The 23085-nt window shown below is 38.9% G+C and overlaps 1 long non-coding RNA gene across 1 annotated transcript in view; it reads right to left on the reverse strand.

Annotated features, from left to right (window-relative positions):
- Nucleotides 1-4907: 4907 nt before the first annotated feature.
- LOC141583733 (uncharacterized) overlaps nucleotides 4908-23085 on the reverse strand; it is a 308184-nt gene continuing 290006 nt past the window's right edge. The window contains exon 3 of the long non-coding RNA XR_012516592.1: nucleotides 4908-5114. This is a non-coding gene — a long non-coding RNA (uncharacterized LOC141583733). The remainder of the gene's footprint in view (nucleotides 5115-23085) is intronic.

Raw genomic sequence — 23085 nt, forward strand, 5'->3', positions numbered from 1 at the left:
GGTGAGGCATTTATTATTCATGTTCATAAACATCCCCAAAGACTTGTGGTTCCTGTATTAAAAACCACATTGAGTGTTCCCAGCTAATTGGGTATCCTTGGGCCTGAGTTTTTCCACACAAATACATGAGCTTGGGATATTTTTAAAGTATACAGTAATTGCATTCTTGGACAAATGGTACATTTTCTAGAAAAGCACAGAGAATTCTTTCAGCACCCGGGCCTAGGTAGGAATTGCTTGATGTATGGGTAGCAAGTCATAGTAACAATGATTTACAATAAATACTTCAACAAAGAAAAGTCTAGGTAAACTCTATATTTCATCCTCCTGGCAATGAGCTACAAAAGGTTCGCATCTTAAATCAACTGGTGGTTGTACCCCAGAAGGATGTGGTCTAAATAGATTTGTGTGACAGGGTAATTACTCATCACGGAAAGGATCACAGCTGTCATTGTGGCTTCTCAGTAAGCAGTGAGTGAGTGAGCAGTTATGGAATTACAGGGCTGACCTCCTGTGCACTGCCCCACAGTCGTCCTGAGCCACAGTCACAGAGTTTCATCAGGGGAACCTAGAAGGCACAAAGCGGTCAACACCCATGGCTGAGAATACAAAGTCTAGAAGGGACCTCTTTTCAACTTCTTCATTCTGATCACTGTTGGTAATTTTGCCAAGTGAAAAAAGGGCTAAGTAGGAGTTCCCCAGTTTAGGATCTTAATGTTCAAGATCAGGCCTGAATGTTCAAGACAGCGTGGAGAGGTCCAGAGACTGCAGTCTTTGGAGTGACACAGACCCGTGCTGGAATTTCAGCCTTGCTGCTCACTGCATGATTGATCTGGAACTAAAAACACTCCACTTATCTCATTTCTTATTTTTCTAGCTATAAAAAGTACGTGATAATTCCTACTTTAAGAGATTTTAAACTAGTATGTACGAAAATAGTTGGCACTTAATGAACGTTACTATTTCACCTTTTGAAGTACCATTAGGTTCCAGGAACTGTGCTCAGCATGTTACACACACTTTGCTCATAACAACTCCCTAGTTTATGGATAAAGAATTGGAAGAATCTTGACCTAGTAGCTAGTATACAGCTAGTGAGTAGCAGAGACAGAATTTGACCTAGACAGGTTGGATCCAGACTGCCCTATAATCATCACGAGGAGAAAATATACCTTCAGCTGGAGCTTTGGAGTCTTTTTGTGTCAGTTCTCAGTAAAAATTGTATAGGGTCTCTATCTTCAAAGAGCTTATCCAGTCTCATTACAGGACAAGAGAGAAATATCAGAACACAAACAGCCCTGAGTATAGACCACCTGGCAACCAACAATAACTGCTGTGGGAGCTCAGTGAAGATCAGGAACTGACTCCAGGACCCACAGATCCCTCCTCCCATAGTCTTCAGATCTGCCACTTTTTTTTTTTTTTTGCACTGGAGTTTCTTATGGGTCAGTGCTACACAATTGTAAGGCTCTGATTTTGAATTAAAGGATGAACCCCAGCTTTGGCTTACGCATAAAGACAGGAAGTACACATGCCGTAGAGACTAAGTTAACAGTAAAATGTGATACTCTTCCTCCTCTATACACAGAGAAACCTTTCATGGGAAAAATAGGATCATTGTTGAGAGAGGATAGTTACGTATGAGATGGTACGAAGGATGAAAGGAGGTAGGAGTCATAAGTTGGAATTATTGCTTTTTAATTTTAGAAAGGTCACCTGATCCCAACAGATAGTAAGATGAATATTATCTTGGTATCCAAGAGCAAAGATCACATTTTGAGGCCCTTTCTCTCCCCATCCATTGCTCTAATGGGCCCACTGTCACTTTTAAAATGAATAATAAAATGGAAAGGTGGCAGTTGCATTTTGTGGGCCACAAAGGAGAATGTCAAAGGCTGGAGGATCAGCACTTTGGTTCTCATGGCAGGACCTGCATTGTCCCAGGTGCACCAGACATCCTGTCCTCTTAGATCCCAGCAATGAGTGGGCTGAGGATGGGAGGGAGCATGCACCCAGCCTCCCGCAAAGCCGTAGAGTGCTCTGTATGCCTCACACCGCACCCTCTCACCCTCCTGGCACTCTGTATTGTCTCTCATCTGCATGGGGAGAGGGGAACTGTCCTGCAGAAAAAATCTGGAAGGGGGTTAAGCCTAGCAGGAAGAGGAAGGAGCCAAGAAAGCCAATTAATTTTTCTTTGCTGCTTAAATCATTCTCGCCCAATCTGCTGAGCTGAGAATAAGCATAACTGTCCCCAAGGTGTCAAGGCCCTGCCTTTTTTTGGTAAATCACATGGAAATCAGAAATAGATCTACTGTGAAAAAGAGGCATCTCAGTCCACCCTCAGCTGGCAATGGTTGAATTTGGTGAATATTCATCTCTATTCCATGTCATCCGCCAGCTTTGAGGTCTGTTTGCCATATCACTAAAGAGGTTGCTAAGCATCTTCCTACAGAGTCTTTAAGATTTGTTACATGGATTTGGGCATTATACAAACATATCTTTGATCACGATGTCTCTGGCTAAAGGTTGCCTCTCCCAAAGAAATAAAGCTTCACAAAGAAACAACTACTTTGATCCAGCACTAAAATATTTACTAGAGTGATATCTCCCAAGATGTGTCTCCTCAAACATCAGTCCTATGATATATTCCCAGAAAAATATACTTCATGGAAAATATATAAGTCCCTTCTTAGATATTTACAATATGCATCAGCATATTGAAAGTGAGAATATTGTTCATAAGAGTTTAATACAGCATTTCTAAAATTTATTTGTTCATAGAATTCTTTTGATTTTCACAAGTTAGAGGCAGCCCTCAGCCCTGCTTTAGTGGAACATACTTGGGTGAATGCTGATGAATCCACAAGGACTGCTTTAGTACCACCGTCTCTGGTGCAGAGGCAAGCATTCTGCTTTTCACTGCAAGATTCAACATCGGAAGAGTAATAGTAACACCAGTAGCACTACCATCTCACACCAACTCTGTGTCTACACAGGCTGTTGAACCAGCACTGATGTACCAGTAGTTGAAAGGCATTTCTGAGCAATGTGCAAGGCTGCCATGTAAGAAAAACAATTAACATTTTCTTCTACCAAAAGGTTTACTGTAAGCTACTAACCTTGTTTTTGTTTTGTTTTGTTTTGTTTTGTTTTGTTTGTTTTCAGTAAAAATTATTAGTTTGGTACCCTTTTGAAAAGATAATAGCATAACAAAAGAAAATCTACCCAGGGTATATTCAGGCATGAGCACAGAGGGACTGTCACTGCACTTACTGTTAAACACTATGAGGCAGGTACTCTTATTAGACCCATTTTGTAGATGAGAAAACTGAAGGTAACGTACCTCAATGTCTCACTGCTGGTACATCACAGAGATAGGACTTGAACTCAGGCAGTAAGAGTTGAGAGATCACTCTCTTAACCACACAGATGGGACAGTTAAGTGGTAGAAACTCCAAACTGGTACATTCACAGTGACTGTCACCAAAAAGGCCACAGAAGTGTCTGGCCTGTCTTCTTCCATATGTAGAACAGCCAAACACTTCTGGATCTTTCCTCCCTCCTTGCCCACTGCCCATGTCTGGTGGCTTGAGGAGGGGGCAACAGCAGGGCTGGCTGGATTCCACATAACAGGGTTTTTCTTACCTGTGGCCTCCACACACATTCTCCACCTACCTATAGGGTTGACTCTATGGATGTACAACCAATGCATTCACAGCGGGCCCCATGTTTAAATGGCCCTGTGCTTGGTTTAACAGCCTACTGTCAGCATCCTGCAATTCTTAATAACTTTTGAAAAGGGGGCCTGTACTAGGCCCCATAAATGATAAATCTGGTTCTGCCTATTTGGTATTATTTTGTGTAGCAAATCTATATGAGAGGATCCCCCAAAACGCATAAAGAATGGTCACTGCAGATAACATATGGCAGCTAACCAAACACTTGAACACATTCACCATAGAAAACTATACCCATGATCACAGGTAAAATGATGCTTGTAAGACTCTAATCCAGCAATTAGTCACATATCCACTTATCTACAGGTCAACCCAAAGCCATGATTGTTTTCTATGTGCACATGGTGAGCATACTATTGTCAGAGAGAAACCCACCACTGCAGGAGAAACTACTTATTTTATGAGATCTTATTTAGAAATTACAAGCTATCAAAATGTTCAGACATTTTGGTACAGTAGTCCTACTTCGTGGAATTTAGATTCAGGAAATATTTTTTTAAAAGTATGAACCTCATATTCCTTGAAGTATTAGGAAGAAGGCAAGAAAAAACTACCTAAATGTTTAAAAAAGGGCTATGGTTAAGTAAATTATGGGTTCCATTTGATAGAATGAATGCCAGGGTTTGGCATGTAAAGGGCCAGGCAGTAAATATTTTATGCTTGTAGGTGATAGGGTTTCTGTTGCAACTACCAGCTCTGCTGTTGTAGCATGAAAGCAGCCATGGGCAACACAAAAATGAATGCATGTAGCTGTGTTCCAATGAAACTTCATAAAAACAGTTAGTGGACCAGATCTGACTGGCAAGAAGTAGCTTGCCAAAGCCTAGTACTGTCACTTAAATGATGATTATGAAGACTGCCTGAATGTGGGATGTTTAATGAAAAAGAAAAGGGTAAAAACTTGTATGACCATAATGATTACAACTGCATATATGTATATGTCTATGTATATAGAAAAATCTGGGATAAAAAATTCTATTCATATGTAATTAGTTGTTGGGCTAGAGTGCTAAGATTCTGGGTAATTTTCTTTTCTTTGCTCTAAGAGAGATTTTCTCAGCCCTGATATTCTTTTATATACAGAATGCTGAATATGAATAAAATAGATATAGATACAGACCCCTTAGAACCAGTATTAGCCAACAAGCAGCTAATAGACGACAAGGGAGCATTGGCTGCACTCATGCAATCACCATTTGCTTCATAGCCTTTGCTTCCTGAACGTTTAGCTCCCTACCTTTGGAGGTTTCCTTCCGTTGGCCTGACGCCAGACATGGGCAGGACATTTCTGTTGACCGGTGGTGAGCTGGGCCTATGACCACTCTGTGGGTCAGCCTTTTCCAGGGAAGCTGGGCATACAACTGAGCAGCTGAGAACCTGCAGTGGGAAGAGGGGGGAAAAGAGAAGTGGCACTGTGACATTCTTTTAGAGGAAAAAGGATAGTGCTAACTCTATCTTACCATGAATCCATCCGGTCAGTGACAGAATACAGGCTACCATACATTTGTGTATAAGACCACCCACCTGAAAGACTCTTGTTTTGCTTTATTGAACTATGGGAGATGTCCATTAGTGGACTTCACCATATACAGATGTAGTAAAAGCCTGACCAACGTGGTGAAACCCTGTCTCTATTAAAGATACAAAAATTAGCTGGGCCTGGTGACGAGCGCCTGTAATCCCGGCTACTCAGGAGGCTGAGACAAGAGAATCGCTTGAACCAGGGAGGTGGAGGTTGCAGTGAGCCAAGATTGTGCCACTGCACTCCAGCCTGGGAGACACGGTGAGACTCTGTTTAAAAAAAAAAAAAATGTTGAGCTGGAGTTTTATACGGAATTTTTTCCTTGCGCTTGAGGAAAAGGATTTGGTTTTGTATATGTGTTCACGGCAATATGCTGTACCTTGTCTCATTAAATTCAAAGAATGAAAGATTATAACAAATAGGCACTGCTTTTATTAAGCAGGCCCAACAATGCGCTGTGAAGTTGATGTTTTTTCTTCCTGTGGGATTTCATAATGAACCTGAGTTGATATAAAGAGGAGATTTCTGAACGAGGCAGACTTGAAAACAGTGTCACTTTTTTTGGAAAATAAAAAAGCTTCTTTTTTTCTTTCTCCTTGAAGGATCTGATACTAAATAAGAGATTTTCTCTTTATTGCTCCAGTCTGTTGGTTATTGCAATGAAATAATTTCCTAAACTATACCTTTGTTACTGTTACTGGTTTTCAGGGAAATAGTTGTACTATATCCAAATATGGGCATTAAAACTTTATAATAAAATCCATAGAAAGGAGGGTGTCTACAGAAAAGTCTCTTGAATTGTAATCTGCGTGGACTTGAAAATCACCTCAAAGATTAATGATTACCAATTACTTTATTCATAATTAATCACAAAGACAGGCAAATGGGAAGGTCCTCTTTCTTTTGAACAAATTGTTGGGTTCAGGAAATTATCCCATAGCAAGTACTTGGGCAAAGATGATTAACCTCCTGGCAATCCTAAAAGTGTTTAAGAAATAAAAATAATTAAGGAAACAAATTTTGAGGGTTTAATCTGACTTTACATATGTTATCTTGTTTAATCTTCACAGTGGCCTAAGGAATAGACACTGATATACCTTTTTTACAGACGAGGAAGTACGTAACAAGATCAAGTATCTTGCTTAAGATCACAAAGTTACTACATTGCTAAGCAAGGACTTGAACTCAAGCCTCTGAGTCTCTAAAATTTCATTTTTTACCTACTCCATTATACTGCCAAATCAAAGGGAAGTTTCTAAAGGATGAGGTGGGGTGGGGCACTGTGATATACTTAAGAAATCATTCTACTACAAGGACACGTGCACACGAATGTTCATTGCAGCACTGTTTACGATAGCAAAGACCTGGAACCAACCCCAATGCCCAACGATGATAGACTGGATAGGGAAAATGTGGTACATATACACCATGGAATATTACGCAGCCATCAAAAACGATGAGTTCACGTCCTTTGTAGGGACATGGATGAACCTGGAAACCATCATTCTCAGCAAACTGACACAAGAGCAGAAAATCAAACACCGTATATTCTCACTCATAGGTGGGTGTTGAACAATGAGAACACATGGACACAGGGAGGGGAGCACTACACACTGGGGTCCGTTGGGGGGAAATGGGGGAGGGGCGGGGGGGTGGGGAGGTGGGAAGAGATAGCATGGGGAGAAATGACAGATACAGGTGAGGGGACGGAAGGCAGCAAACCACACTGCTATGTGTGTACCTATGCAACAATCTTGCATGTTCATCACATGTACCCCCAAACCTAAAACGCAATAAAAAAAAAAAAAAAAAAAAAAAAAAGAAATGGAGAGGGCATTTCTTAAGTATACCAAGGGAAGGTTCTCCCAGAAATTTCAATTAGATGTAAAAGGGTAAAAATAATTTTACATTGTTTTCAGAATGTAAAATTATTCTGAAACTAGAGGCCAGTGATTCAACCAGGAGCTAAAGAGAGCGTGAAAATGGGAAAATCATGAGTAGTCAAAAATAATTAAGAACACCAAGATCCCATTCTCTGCTCCATTAAAAAAAAACAAACAAAACAAAAACCAAAAAAAAAAAAAAACAAAAAAAAAAAAACCCAGAAAAGAAACAAGTTTATCTGTCATATGAAAATAACCCAAAGTTGAGGGTAGGGCATAGGGTCAGCCATAGCCAGCATTTCAATACCTTCTTTTAGGAAATTTATATTATATTCTGTCATATCACATTGTGCTTATGTACACACAAACATAGTCACATATTAAAATACCCTATTTATCTGGCTTAATAAGAAAACATGATATAAATAGAATACAATATATACACATAGTATGTTAAGTAAAGAAATCAAGAATATATTTTATATTTACCTACTTTTTACATTTACATAGTAATATGTAATTAAGTTTAAAAATTAAAGAAATAAAAATGTACCCTACATTTATCTACATCCCGTATTTCCATATTCGTACACAATTAACTTAATTGCATATGAATTTAATATGAAATTAAATGCATATTACCTGCTCAGGGTATTTATCAGAAACATTATGAAGGGTATTAGGAAGGGGAGGGGCATGGTTAATAGATACAAAAATATAACTAGGTAGAATGAATGAGATCTAGTATCTGATAGCACAACAAGGTGACTACAGTCAACAATAATTTATTATACATTTTAGAATAACTGAGAGTATAACTGGATTGTTTGTAACATAAAAAAGGATAAATGCTTGAAAGGATGAACAGTCATTTATCCTGCTGTGATGATTAAGCATTGTATGCCTGTATCAAAATATCTCATATGCCCCATAAATATAAACACCTACTATGTACTCACGAAAATTAAAAAATTAAAATAAAAACATTCTTTCTAAAATTCATGCCATTAGATGTCATCAAGGCCTAGGAAATTCTCTGTCTCTCCATTATATAACACCAAACTACCATGCTCTTTGAAATCTAAAGCCTGCAATTTTAGGGATAGTCTGTATGGTGTCAAGAAAATAGTATATACTTTGGCATTACAAAGATCTGGAATTGACTCCCAACTGTGTGTTCTTATGTAAGTTGCTTAAGTTTTGCAAGCCTAACTTTTAAAATTTATAAAATGGGTATATAGTGCTTGCCTTCCTAAGAGCATTGCTATGAAGATAAAAGAAAATACATATCAAGGACCTATATATAACAAAGCTGAGTGCTCAGCATGTAAAAATTATTTTTACTACATTATTATTAGTGTCAACATCCTTGCTTTCTAGTGTGGGTGTTGTTTTCTCTAGTAAAATCCCAACTCTTAATTAGCTCACTCTATCATGCTAAGGACTGGTAAATCAGATGACAGCTGATAAAGTTTACTAGAATTATGTCCATAGTAGGAATAAATGAGCTCTGAGCACATAAAAAACATAATTTTCATGAGATCAATTTTGACTGTTGAAAATCAGACTCCCTGCTGCAGTGCTCTGTTCTAGAATCTTAAACAGACATGTAATAGGTTTCATCTTGTGTACCAACAGTGATCTCTTGGAAGTGGCTGCCTGAAAAGCTGGGTTGAAAAAGATTCTGCACCTGAGTCCTACTTTGGTTTTAGTATGAAAAGGTACATTGATTAACTGGTAATGTCTGCCTTGGGCAAGGGAAGGGGCTGGGATAATTTGTGTGACACATGTGCCACATATTTGCTCAGTCTAATCTAGGTACTCAGGCTCTCAAAATCATTTACCTTTATATAAATGGGATATACATGTGTGAATATATACGTATATAAATTCACATACATAAATCCATATAAGTGTTTATAAATCCACTTACGAGTATGTAAAGTAACCACTTTACTGAAAAATCTGAATGCAATGGGGATTTCAACATGGAACAATTTTATGTTTCACAAATCACTGTTACATCAGAAGTCCCTTTGGGCACATTCCATTAGTTTCCGTTAAAATCTAGTTACTTAAAATAGAATTAGTTCAATACAGTTTGAAAGTCTAATCCCAAAACTATTATAAATCTCCTGTCCTCTTCTGCAGCAAAGCTTGATGTGTATTTTAAGAGACTTGCACAGGTGAGGGTAAGTGGGCCTCTCTTTTAATTCCTTTTCCTCCTCCCTCTTTTTTTTTTTTTTTTTTAGATGGAGCCTCACTCTGTTGCCCAGGCTGGATTGTAGTGGCACGATCTCAGCTCACTGCAATATCAGCTTCCTGGGTCAAGCAATTCTTTTGCCTCAGCCCCCTCGAGTAGCTGGGACTACAGGTGCACACCACCACATCTGGCTAATATTTATATTTTTAAATAGAGATAGAGTTTCACCACATTTTGGCTAGTCCGGTCTTGAACTACTGACTTCAAATGATCTACCCACCTCGGCCTCCAAAAGTGTTGAGATTGCAGGCATGAGCTACTGCACCTTCTTCATTCTCTTAAGTCTGACTCTGGGATATGTCCTCTCCCCTAGACTATCCACCTGTGGGTCTCTATATATTTTGCGAAGAGGAGCTGGGAAGGGGCACAAGGGAGGGGATAAGGTCTCTGGCTGGCTGTCTACAGTGACTCATGTCTTTGGACTCATTTTGTCTTGGCCTGGCTCTGTTTGCCACTGGTCACTTCTGTGCATGGATATTCTCTATTTGGTTTTAGAGGATGGTGGTGACCTTGACTCTACTTCTCCATTGGGTAAATATATCTACATTTGTCTCCTACCATAGTTCCACACTTCCAACTTCCTCTCCAGATGAGACAACCCTCACTAGATAGCCACGCTGGCAGCCCTATGACTTCTGCTTCCTATACTGGAGCCCTAGAGAAATCCTTTTATATCTCCTAAAAGGTAAAGTTTGCTCCCATCTTCTTCCCAAGCATACGACATCACTGTAGTTCAGCCTAGGTCTCTGCTATCTTCAGAGACCTTTAGGAAAGAGGCAGGCTCTACACTCTATGTTCACTCATGCCCCAAATTCCAGAGGTTGCATTGAGGTCTCCCACTTACTCCCCTTCCATCCTCTGCTGTACCCCACTGGCAGCATCCAGGAGGGCCTTCAGTGTTCCAGCTCAGAAGAATATGCAGAGAGTGATGCTGTCAAGATGGGAAGAACAGGAGTTTTCTGGCTTCTCTCTCCCACAGAAAGTGAATTGGCAACTGTCCACAGGCAAGAATACCATTCTGAATATCCAAGAACTCAGGAGTAAGGCTGAGACACCCTGTTAGACTGCAGAACTGAAAAAAGCCATGATTGAGTGGTAAGAAAAATGGTTCTCATTAAGCCTACTCCCCTTGCCCAGGCTAACACAGTGCCATGCACAACGAATTCTGGACTCATAGTTTCTACAGTAGGAAAACTGAGTTGGAGGTGGACATTCAGCCTCCCCACCATTCTGGGGAGCAGTTGAAACAGGCTCACTCCCATCTCATCCTATGGGAAATATTGAGAGTAACAGCAGGGCTACTATGGGGTCAGTTAGAAATAAAGAAGGGGTGTTCAGCTACTTGGGAGGCTGAGACATGAGAATCACTTCAGCCCAGGAGGCAGAGGTTATAGTGAGTTGAGATTGTACCACAGCATTCCCGTCTTGGTGACAGAGTGAATTCTGTCTCAAAAACAAACAAACAACAACAACAACAACAACAACAAAAAACCACGGGGGTGGATTTCACAGCAGCTATCACCACACAAATTTTGGTAGTTGCTCCGAATTTTGGCCAATGGAGGTGCACATCAGACTACGGGAAACATGGTCCACAGGTCTCTTAGGATTGAATCACTAGCCACCTTCTCCACATGGCCCAAGTGCTCTCCCTAAGTCTTCCCGAGGTTGAGAGGCAACTATAGATGAGTAATTACCTGAGGAAGGAACATCTGTCCCTGTCTAGTACTAGTGGAGAGGTGACCCAACTAAGCCCTGGTTTTCTCATTAAGTCTTTCCCATGCCAGGAGACAACTGCAGGCCAGCAATTACCTATGCAGGGAGCATCTGGTGCTGCCCAACCCCAGCTGCAGCATGGTTACTCAACCAAACCTCAGTGTTCTGCTTAAGCCTCCTCTAGGCCAGCAGGCAAGCCCATATCTACATATACCTGTGGAGCAGAGTGTGTGGCCCTGCCCACCTTGTGTGGCCAGACAATAAGCCCAGCGACCTCACTCAGCCTTGGAGTCCATTGCATGGCTGTGCTCAACTACAAATTCCAAACAATAGTGCCATCTAGCCAGGGAATACATCCTACAACCATGCCTAATCAGATATAATTTCAGTGCCCAGCTCTACCTCATGGCAGAGTCCAGTCAGTGGTCTCACTGAACCACAGAGCACAATCAGCAATACCATTCACCCTCAGAACAGAAGAAGCAACCCAGCTCAACTTGAGAAATTGACAGCAAAGTCTGCATGCTCAATGTTGCCACAAGCCAACTCATCCACCTTCCAGGCAAGAGTAAATAATAAAGGTATATCACCATCAAAGAACACCTGGCGAAGCCAGAAGAGGTGGCCTTCTCCTCCAATAAGCAAGCCTCACTATAAGAACACAAAGATAATGAAAAATTAGGGAATTATTGTACCACCAAAAGAAACTGATAAATCTCTGTTAAGGGACCCAGAATAAATGATGATCTATAAAATGGCTGACATATACTTCAGAATAATCCTCTTGAAGAAGTTCAGGGAACTGTAAGAAAATATGGATACAAAATTAAGTAAAATTTGAAAAACTATTCATGAACAAAAAGAGAACTTAGATATTACATCAATAAAAAAATTATAGAGATAAAGAATATAATAACTGAACTGAAAAATTCAATAGACATTTTCAACAGCAGACTTGATCTAGGAGAAGAAAAGATGAGGGCATTTGAAGATGGGAAATTTGAAATTATCCCTTAAAAGGAGAAAGATAAAAATGAAAAAGAACAAGGCCTACAGGAATTATGGGACACCAGCAAGCAAAATAACATTTGTATAATAGGAATTCCTAAGGGAGAAGAGAATGAAAAGGGCCTACAAAGCATATTTATGGAAATAATGGCTAGAAATTTCCCAATCAAGGGAAAGAAAATAACATTTAGATACAGGAAGCCCAGAGATCATGAATCAAGTTTAACCTAAACAAGAGTTCACCAAGACACATTATAATCAAATTATTGAAAAATCAAAGAAAAGGAATACTGAAAACAGCAAAAGAATTCAAGAAAACATCAAAAGAATTATTTACTACAATCAAGTGGGATTTATCCCTGGAATTCAAAGATGGCTCAACATATGCAAACCAGCAAATGTGATATATCATATTGACAAAATGAAGGATAAAAATCATATGATCATCTCAATAGATGCATAAAAAGTGAGAAAATTCAACATCTTTTCATGACAAAAACTCTTAACAGATTAGGTATAGAAGTCATTTACTTCAACATAAACAATAAAAGCCATATGTGACAAATCCATAGCAAACATCATTCCCAATGGTGAAAAGTTGAAAGGTTTTCCTCTAAGATCAGGGACAAGGCAAAGATAACCACTGTATTAGTCCATTTTCATGCTGTTGATAAAGACATATACCTGATACTAGGTAACTCACAAAAGAAAGAGGTTTATTGGACTTATAGTTCTATGCAACTGGGGAGGCCTCACAATCATGGCAGAAGGCGAAAGGCATGTTTCACATGGTAGTAGACAAGAGACAAGAGCTTGTGCAGGGAAATTCACCTATTTAAACTGTCAGATCTCATGAGTCTTATTCACTATCATGAGAACAGCACAGGAAAGACCTGTCCCCATGATTCAATTGCCTCCTACCAGGTCCCTCCCACCACACGTGGGAATTCAAGATGAGATGTGGGTGGGGACACAGTCAAACCATATCACCCACTCTCACCACTTCGTTTCAACATAGTACAGAAAGTCCTAGCCAAAGGAATTAGACAAGAGAAACAATAAAAGGCATCATGATAGAAATGAAAGAGGTGAAATTGTCTCTATTGGATAATGACATGATCTTATATATAAAAGACTCCAAGATCCCATCATAAAACTACTAGAACTAGTAAACAAATTCAGTAAAGTTGTAGGATACAAAATCAGTAGCATGTCTACATACTAATAATGAATTACTCAGAAAGAAAGAATAAATAAATAATACATTTACTCTTTATTCTTTATTTCCATTTACAATAGCAACAAAATATTAAATACTTAGGTATAAATTTAACCTAAGTGGTAAAAGACTTGTATATTGAAAATTATAATTGCTGATGACAGAACCCTAAGAAAACCCAAAGAAATAGATAGATACCCCATGATCACGGATTAGAAAAATTATTATTGTGAATATGTTCATACTATCAAAAGTGATCTACAGGTTTAATACAATATCCATTAAAATTCCAATGTCATTTTTCACAGAAATGGAAAAAACAATTCTAAATCCATGTGAAACCACAAAAACCTCTGAATAGCCTAAACAGTCTTGAGCAAAAAGAATAAAGCTGGAGGCATTACACTCTCAGACTTCAAAACATATTATAATGTGGTTGTAATCAAGCCAGTATGGTAGTGGCATAAATGTAGGCATGTCTACCGATTGAACTGAACTTAAAAAAAAAAAAAAACAGATAAAAACCCATGCATTTATGGTTAACTAATTTTTTTACAAAGATTCCAAGGACACACAATGGAGAAAGGATGGTCTCTTCAATAAACCGTGTTGGAAAAACCAAACATACACATTCAACAGAGTAAAATTAGAGCCCTAGTATCCTACACTATACACAAAAATCAACTCAAGATAGATTAAAGACCTAAATATAAGACCTGAAGCTATGAAACTACTAGAAGAAAACATAGGGGGAAAGCTTCATGACATTGGTCTGGGCAATGATATTTTGCTAAGACTTCAAAAGCACAGGCAACAAAGCAAAAATTGACAGATGAAATGGCATCAAACTAAAAAGCTTTCATACAGTAAAGGAAACAACTAACCAAATGAAAAGACAACTTCCAGAATGGGTGAAAATAGTTGAATACCATGTGTCTGACAGAAGGTTAATATCCAAAATATATAAGAAAATCAAACAACAGTATAGTAAGAAAATAACCTGATTGAAAAACAGGCAAAGGACCAGAATAGAAAATTTTCAAAAGAAAACATTCAAATGGCCAATAGGGAGAAGAAAAAATTCTCAGCATCACTAATTATTAGGGAATTGCAAATTAAAACCACAGGGAAATATCACCTCAAATCTATTCAAGTGGTATTTATCAAAAAGATAAAAGATGGCTGGGCAGTGGTTCCTGCCTATAATCCTAGCACTTTGGGAGGCTGAGGCAAGAGGATCACTTGAACTCAGGAGTTTGAGATCAACCTCAGTAACAAAATGAGACTCTTTCTCTATTAAAAAATAAAAAATTAGTTGGGCATAGTGATACATGCCTATAGACTCAGCTAGCTACTCAGAAGGCTGAGATCAGAAGGTCTCTAGAGTCTGGGAGGTCAAGGCTGCAGTGAGCTATGATCATGCCACTGCACTCCAGTCTGAGTGACAGAGCAACACCCTGTCTCAGGAAAAAAAAAACCAAGAAGTTTGGAGTAGTTGCACTGAAAAGGGAATTCTTATACAGTGTTGATGGGAATTTAAGTTAGTACAGCCATCACGAAAAGCAGTATGGATAGTCCTCGAAAACTAAAAATAGAACTGCCGTGTGACCCAGCAACCCCACTTCTGGGTATACATCCAGAGGAAATGAGATCAATTTGTTGAAGGGATGTGTGCACCTCCACGATTATTGCAGCATTATTCACAACAGCCAAGATATGGAACAGATGAAAAAAGAAAGAAAAATGTGATATATATACACAATGGAATATCATTTAGCCTTAAATAGAGAAAAAACTCTGTCACTTGCAACAACATGGGTTAATCTGGAAAGCATTATGGTAAGTTAAATAAGCAAGGCACAGAAGGACAAGTACCGCATGCTCTCACTTGTATGTGGAATCTAATAAAGTTGAATTCATAGAAGTACAGAGGAGAATAATGGTTACCAGAGGCTGGGGAGAAAGCGTGTAGAGGGGGAGGAAAAGTTGTTGTCCAAAAGAGTACAAAGTTTCATATAGACAGCAGGAAGAGCTTTTGAGCTTTATTGCACAGTAGAGTGACTATAGTCAATAGCTATGTATTATATATTTCAAAATAACAGAGTATTTTCAAATGTCTCATCATAAGAAATGATAAGTACGGTGACAGAAATGTTAATTAGTTTGATTTAATCATGCTACATTCTATACATTTACCAAGATCACATTGTATCCTACAAATGTACAGAATTATAGTTTGTCAGTCAAGACATTGATAATATATTTTAAAAAGAAATAAACAAAAAAAGAACATGCAGTTTGGGTAGGGAGATCCTTGTCTCCCCTCTTTACTGGGGAACCCTCAATCTCTAAACTTGTGTCCCGTCTTTACGTATATAGTACAGCTGTTGCTTCTACGTATCTGGTGCTTAGCCTAACCTCGGCAGGTCAGAATATCAGAAAGGAAAGATGAACACAAAGTGGGGAAGAGTAAGGTTGAGCTGGAACCTGCATCAGTCTCACACTTCTGAATCTCCAACGTCGAAGATGGGTAGCCTTGTAAAAGCAGGTGAACTGTGCCAAGATGTTAAATATGTATCTGATCCAGGAGTTAGTTGAAGGAAGAAATATGGTAAGAGTCAGAAGAACTGTGAACTGGGTTGTTGAGTTACATAAAATCAGTTCAACATGTCTGAGCTGCTATAGCCTCTGACCTCCTAAAAGTAAATATGTCTGCTACTTCACTTTCGCCATTCAATTCTCATGCAAATGTCACTGTGGCCACCCCCATCCCTGACTACACAGAGAAGAGAATTCTGGGAAACACAGTTCTGGCTTAGCTAGGTTGACTCAGTACAAAAACACTACAAGGCCAACTCCAGTGATTCCCTCCTTTTCTCCAGCTCCCTCAACTTTCCATCTTTTTGTACAGATTCCAAAAGATCTAGGAACTGGGTAGTGGATAATGATAGCAGAGCTAACCTCTCAATAGTTCTGGATGGCATGTAGCCCAGTTATTAAGGATCTTTTAAAAATATACACTCTTTGATTCTTCCTGTTCTCAGTTTTGGACTCGAGTCACCAATTCCAAGGCAATAGGAAATGTCCCACTCCACATCCCATTATATAAGACTGCATGTAAATGAATTTTCGGAAAGAGAAGGGATCACTACTAGATCATCCATATACAGCTTTAGCTATTTAAGCATTTCTTTCTATTATTGCATGAACATGTTCACAAGTGTAATAACAAATTCTAAAGTCTACATCACAATTTTACTAATTCAGATCTGTACCATAGATTGGGAAACATAGGTGAGTGCTTTTTGAACTACAGGAGGAGTATATAAATTGATATCAAGTAGATCCTTGTTATTTTAGCTATATAATCCTTCCCCTTTCTAAGAAACATATTTCTATGGGACCAAAATGTTATTTTTTAGCTTGATTGTACTGTATTATTATAGAACTTAGAGTCCTTTCATAAGATATTGTTACTAGGAAAAACATGAAAATGTAATAGGTACTTTATTGATTTATACATACAATACCAATTCTAAGGCTTGGATTAGGAAGACATCTACTCAGGATATAAATGTGGATGTATAATAAACTTTTTAAAAAGTTTGTGAGGCCAAATGAACTGCATTTGTAAAATGTTCTACACTGACTCCTAAGTGATTTCCTGAGTATGTTTTACTTATAATTTATGTTCCATTCACCCATATCCATTCACTACCAAAAAGGATTTGAGGTGACTGATTTTCTAGATTTAACCTAATTCTATGCATAATTCAATATAAATAAACTGTGAACTATGTATGATTTATTTTACTCTTCAACTAAAGCTGTGTAAATATTTTCTCTGAACACTAAATATTTCTAAATCATGGAGAATATATTTAAATTAAGTGAACAATTTGTTGAAAGCAAGTATAATAAAAACCTACAACTATAAACACACACACACACACACACACACACACACACACACACACACACAAATGTAGAAAAAGATAGGAGAGGATCCACTCCCAGCTGTGAAAAGCAGTTCTCTCTGAAGAGGAGAGTGGGACCGCAGAAGGCAGGAAGAAGGGGCGTACTTGGGTATTAGGAGAGATAAAAGAGGGCTTCCACTTGCAGTTTTTACAATTAATATAAACTGTATGAATATGCATTTAAGGAAATAAACACTATTTTAATTAAAAGATAACATAGATTTTAATTTTAAAGGGCATAGTTGCAGAATAAAAATAAATTAATCATATTTTTTTCATTTTAATTTTTTTGAGACAGTGTCTCACTTTGTTGCCCAGGCTAGAGTGCAGCGGCATAATCTTGGCTCACTGGAACCTCCACCTCCTGACTTCAAACAATTCTTGTCTCTCAGCCTTCTGAGTAGCTGGGATTACAGGTGTGTGCCACCACTCCCAGCTATTTCTTTTTTTTTTTTTAGTAGAGACAGGTTTCACCATGTTGGCCAGGCTGGTCTTGAACTTCTGGCTTCAAGTGATCCACCTGCCTCAGCCTCTTGAAGTGCTGGGATTGCAGGTGTGTGCCACCATGCCTGGCCTCAAAATATATTATTCCAAATATAACACTGTATGCATATTAATAATAATAAATTTTTCTGTTATCTGGCCCAAAAATATCTTTATCATATATAATTAAGTTTAACAAAACAAGGATATTAGAAAGCATGTTTGGAGTGTGTGTGAGTCAGGGGTCTCTAGAGGGACGAACTAGTCGTCTGCAAGCTGAGGAACAAGGAAGCTACTGTGAGTCTCAAAACCTCAAAAGTAGGAAAGCCAACAATGCAGCCTGCAGTCTGTGGCCAAAGGCCTGAGAGACCCTGGAAAATCACTGGTGTAAGTTTCCAAGAGTCTAAAAGCTGAAGAATTTGGAGTCTGATGTTTGAGGGCAGGAAGCACCCAGCACAGAAGAAAGATGGAGGCCAGAAGACTCATCAAATCTGCTCTTTCCATGACTGATTTCATGCTGGCAGCTGATTAGATGATGCCCACCCAGATTTCCAGATTGAGGGTGGGTCTGCCTCTCCCAACCCACTGACACAAATGTTAACCTCCTTTGGCAATACCCTCACAGACATATCCAGGAACAATACGTTGTCTCCTTCAATCCAATCAAGTTGACACTCAATAGTAACCACCACAGAGTGATTGCAATTTTATAAAATGTTATCTATCTCCATCTTTCTTCCTCTCTCTCTCTCTGTCTGTCAAGAGTGTATGTGTGTGCACACGAATGTTCATTGCAGCACTGTTTACAAAAGCAAAGACCTGGAACCAACCCAAATGCCCAACGATGATAGACTGGATAGGGAAAATGTGGTACATATACACCATGGAATATTACGCAGCCATCAAAAACGATGAGTTCACGTCCTTTGTAGGGACATGGATGAACCTGGAAACCATCATTCTCAGCAAACTGACACAAGAGCAGAAAATCAAACACCGTATATTCTCACTCATAGGTGGGTGTTGAACAATGAGAACACATGGACACAGGGAGGGGAGCACTACACACTGGGGTCCGTTGGGGGGAAATGGGGGAGGGGCGGGGGGGTGGGGAGGTGGGAAGAGATAGCACGGGGAGAAATGACAGATACAGGTGAGGGGACGGAAGGCAGCAAACCACACTGCCATGTGTGTACCTATGCAACAATCTTGCATGTTCTTCACATGTACCCCAAAACCTAAAATGCAATAAAAAAAAAAGAAAAAAGAAAAAAAAAGTGTATGTGTGTGTTTTTTTCATGTGTGTAGAGGAATTGCCACAGGATAACCTATACACTAAAACATTAGAGTGATCATGTCTAGGTGGAGATTACAGGTGATCTTTCTCCATCTCCCTTGCTGCTGCTGCTTCTCCTTATCCTCTTTCTCCTCATTGTTCTCCTTTTCCTCCATTTTCTCTTTCTTCATGCTCATTTTTCTATATTTTCCTACCTTAAATTTGTGTTACTTTTATAGCTTAAAAATTATAACCTTAAAAAGTAAATGTCAGATAACAGTAACCATCCACATAATAGGGTTTTTGAGAACCCAGTACACATCAGCCACTATGTAAATTCAGTCAGTCCTTACCATCCCCTCTCTGAGGTAGGTATTGGTGTTATTATTATTTTATACACTTAAAAAAACTCTTATAAAGTGGGCCTGACACACCTGTAATCCCAGCACTTTGGGTGGCCAAGACTGGAGGATTGCTTGACGTGAGGAGTTCAAGACCAGCCTGGGCAACATGGCAAAATACTGTCTCTAAAAAACAGGCAAAAATTAGCTGGGCATGGTGGTATGCAGCTGTCATCCCAGCTCCTCAGGAGGCTGAGGTAGGAGGATCACTTGAGCCCCAGAGGCAGACGTTGAGTGAGCTGAGATTATGCCACAGCACTCCCAGTCTGGAAGACAGAGGGAGACCCCATCGCAAAAGTAAATAAGAAAAAAAAAAAAAAACAAAGAAAGAAAAAAGAAAGTAAGTGACTTGCTCAAGTTCATACAGCTAGAAAGATAAATTTAAATTTATTGGCCTTCAAAGCTCAGGCTCTTTCCTCTACATCACAAAGTACAGCCACAAATACTTTTTACCTTTTCTCCTTGAAATTTAGGAAAGTCAAATGAAAACTTGGAAATAAAAGATTACATTACATTCAACATCATTTAAATAAGGATATATAAAAGAGTTCCCATATGGCTCTTTTCTACTAGTCGTTACGTTTTATTTGTCCAATTGGAGAATTACAAATGAGAAGTTCACCCATCATGGGCACTTACATACTTTTGAGGTAATATACTGTATATATAGACATGACATATAAATGCACATATATATTTATATAAATTATATATGTGTACGCAAATATCCAAATATACAAGATTAGGAAATGAAAAATGAACATCTTCACATTAAAATAAGCAACTTTTCATGTGAATAATACAATAATTTTTATTTTTTAAAGTTACAAAAGTTAGGGAAGATAAAATTGGAAGGTGAGTGTGGATACATACATGTTAGTATGTGTACAATCAATTTGTTCTTAAAAGTACTGAGTTGTGCTAAGTTTTACTTCTTTGTATATTAAGGATTTTTATGAAGAATTGTGGAAAAGATTTATATGTATTTATATTTTTATATACACACATATATGTATATAATCTAAGGCAGCTATTCCAATTACTATTAATATTGGATTATTAACAGTAATCAAAATAGATCCACAAAAGCCACAGTACCTGGAGAACGAGCTCTGGATTTTCTTGCCTTGGAATATGTCCCATGGGAAAAAGGCCATTAGGTCACAGAGATGAGGTTCATGCAGAATCATCACGGCAGCAACAAAAAAGTTTCCAAGCAGACAGGTTCAGTATAATCTCCTATATGGATTATTCTGTCCATTTTCCTGGTGCTGTCTTCTTTTGTCTGCTTTCCAACTGCCGTCCCAAACTTCAGCTCAGATTTCTCCCTATGTGTTGGGCTACTCCTAATAATCATCTAATAATCATTTACTTATTTTATATCTAGTATTTTCAGTATATTATTATTAGCAGGAGAAGCCAATGGTCCCCAAGCTGCCAGCATCATCTCCTCTTACACCTCGCAGGTGCTGGACAGAGCAGCCCATGCCCATCTCTTCAGTTTCTGCCAACTCTGCCTCAGTTGACTACACTCTTACCGTAATCCAGATTCACCTTATTCTAGTGATTCCCAATATGTTAACAGTCTAAACCAGACATCCCGAAACTACGGGCCCGCGGGCCGCATGTGGCCCCCTGAGGCCATTCATCCAGCCTCCCGCTGCACTTCAGGAAGGGGCACCTCTTTCATTGGTGGTCAGTGAGAGGAGCACAGTATATGGCGGCCCTCCAACAGTCTGAGGGACAGTGAACTGGTCCCCTGTGTAAAAAGTTTGGGGATGCCTGGTCTAAACTCTGGCCTTACTTGTTTCTCCCAATGCCTCGCCTAAACTCCTGATTTAATGTATTCGATGCCTACTACCTAAACCAGATACATTTTTCCTCCTTCAGTGTTAACTACATTTAAGATACATTTTCTTATCAAAACCGTCTGACACTCTACTGCTTATGTCTTTCTGAAATGTCCTCTCTAAAAGGAAATGCATCTTTGCATTTTGAAAATTTTCTTCTCTATACAACCCACAAAATCTGTTTCCACTATATACCACAGAGGTCATTTTTGAATGATAAAAATACCAAAAACTTATTCAACCCTTATCATATAACAGGTATTTTTAAGCCGATTCATAGATACTTGTTTAACCTGTTTAACAACCCTTGGGGTAAGCACATTGCTAGCCACAGTTGATAGATGAAGGAACTAAGGCACAGAACAATTCCACAACTTGCCCAAGCTTTCACATCCTGCAAGTAGAGGAGGCAGGGCTTATGCCAAGTCAGTCAGGGTCACAGGCCATGTGCTCAGTAACTGCACCACCCCCCTTCACAATTCCTGTTGCTGAAGTCCACGCAGTGGGGTCCCTCATCCACATGCTCACCGTCTCACCCATAAAGGAATCATGATAACTAAGTCATATTACTAAAGGAAAGATCTCTGCTGCCTCTCTCTCACCAGTTCCATTCTGGGTCCTCAGTGTAAGACCCTGATGGCAAAGAATGTGAGTTGACTGTTAATAGAAACAAAAACAGTCAAACGAACAAACTCAATCCTTTGCTATTATCCTGCCTTGAATGGCAAATGTTCCCCAGAACAACCATCTGTTTGCTAATAAGGAATATCACATTACAGAACTGATGAAAAAGCACGTATTGGAATATCTGCTATGTGGCAGACATTATTCTATGCATATTCACCACATTAATGTACTAAACTAAAGAAGATGAGCAGAGAGCGGTATGGCCATGAAGAAGGTGGAGATCTGCAACCAACAGCAGACATAATATGGAAAAAGTAGTAAATTTAAGTGGGAAGAAATGCTTCAGTTACTAACATAAGAAAAAATAAAATGACACTGTGTATCGATTGTCATTTAGATACCGAGCAATCTGAAAAATTGGTCTATTCAGTTATAAAAGCCACGAGACACTGACTCTAAAATCATATCCACTATATATTTTCACAATGGATGTGAGTGAGGACATGGAAATAAAATGTATGGTCCAAAGGTTTGAAATTATTCCTTTGATCTGATATTAAAATGTTACAACAGAATGTAGTTAATAAGATCAACACACAAAGGATGGGTTTCCCATGCCTGATTTTAAAGAATATTTCATGTACACTGCTCTGCATTTCCATGGAAACACAAGGGGAACTCCATAGTGCAGTGAGCAGGAGGTAACAGAGAAAAGAGAGAGAATTAACAGCCTTGGTTACTGTTAATCATTACCTGGGTAGCAATTATTGCTTTTGGAAATTGCACAATCTTTATAGCTGTCACTCATTGGTGACCTCAGATTTCATTTAGTCTGGAAGCCAAAGGATTTAGTTCATTTCATTTGCATTCAGAAAGACCCCCACCTGTAACCACCAATCCCAAGATATGTCAAAGTACCTTTTCTCAGATCTTGCTTAGAAAGAGCACTCGTATGTGGGAGAAAAGGGACAATCTGTATAGCCTTAAGGCACCAACTTTTTCATTTACCCAGCTCTTGGCTCCTAGTGATTTTGTTCAGAATTAGAGAAGAGTTAGCCAAATGCCCAGAGAAGCAGCTGTTCCTCTAAAACAAACTGGAAAGGAAAACAACCGCTCCTCCTGC

This window comes from Saimiri boliviensis, chromosome 2, assembly GCF_048565385.1.
Source record: "Saimiri boliviensis isolate mSaiBol1 chromosome 2, mSaiBol1.pri, whole genome shotgun sequence".
Lineage (NCBI taxonomy): Eukaryota > Metazoa > Chordata > Mammalia > Primates > Cebidae > Saimiri > Saimiri boliviensis.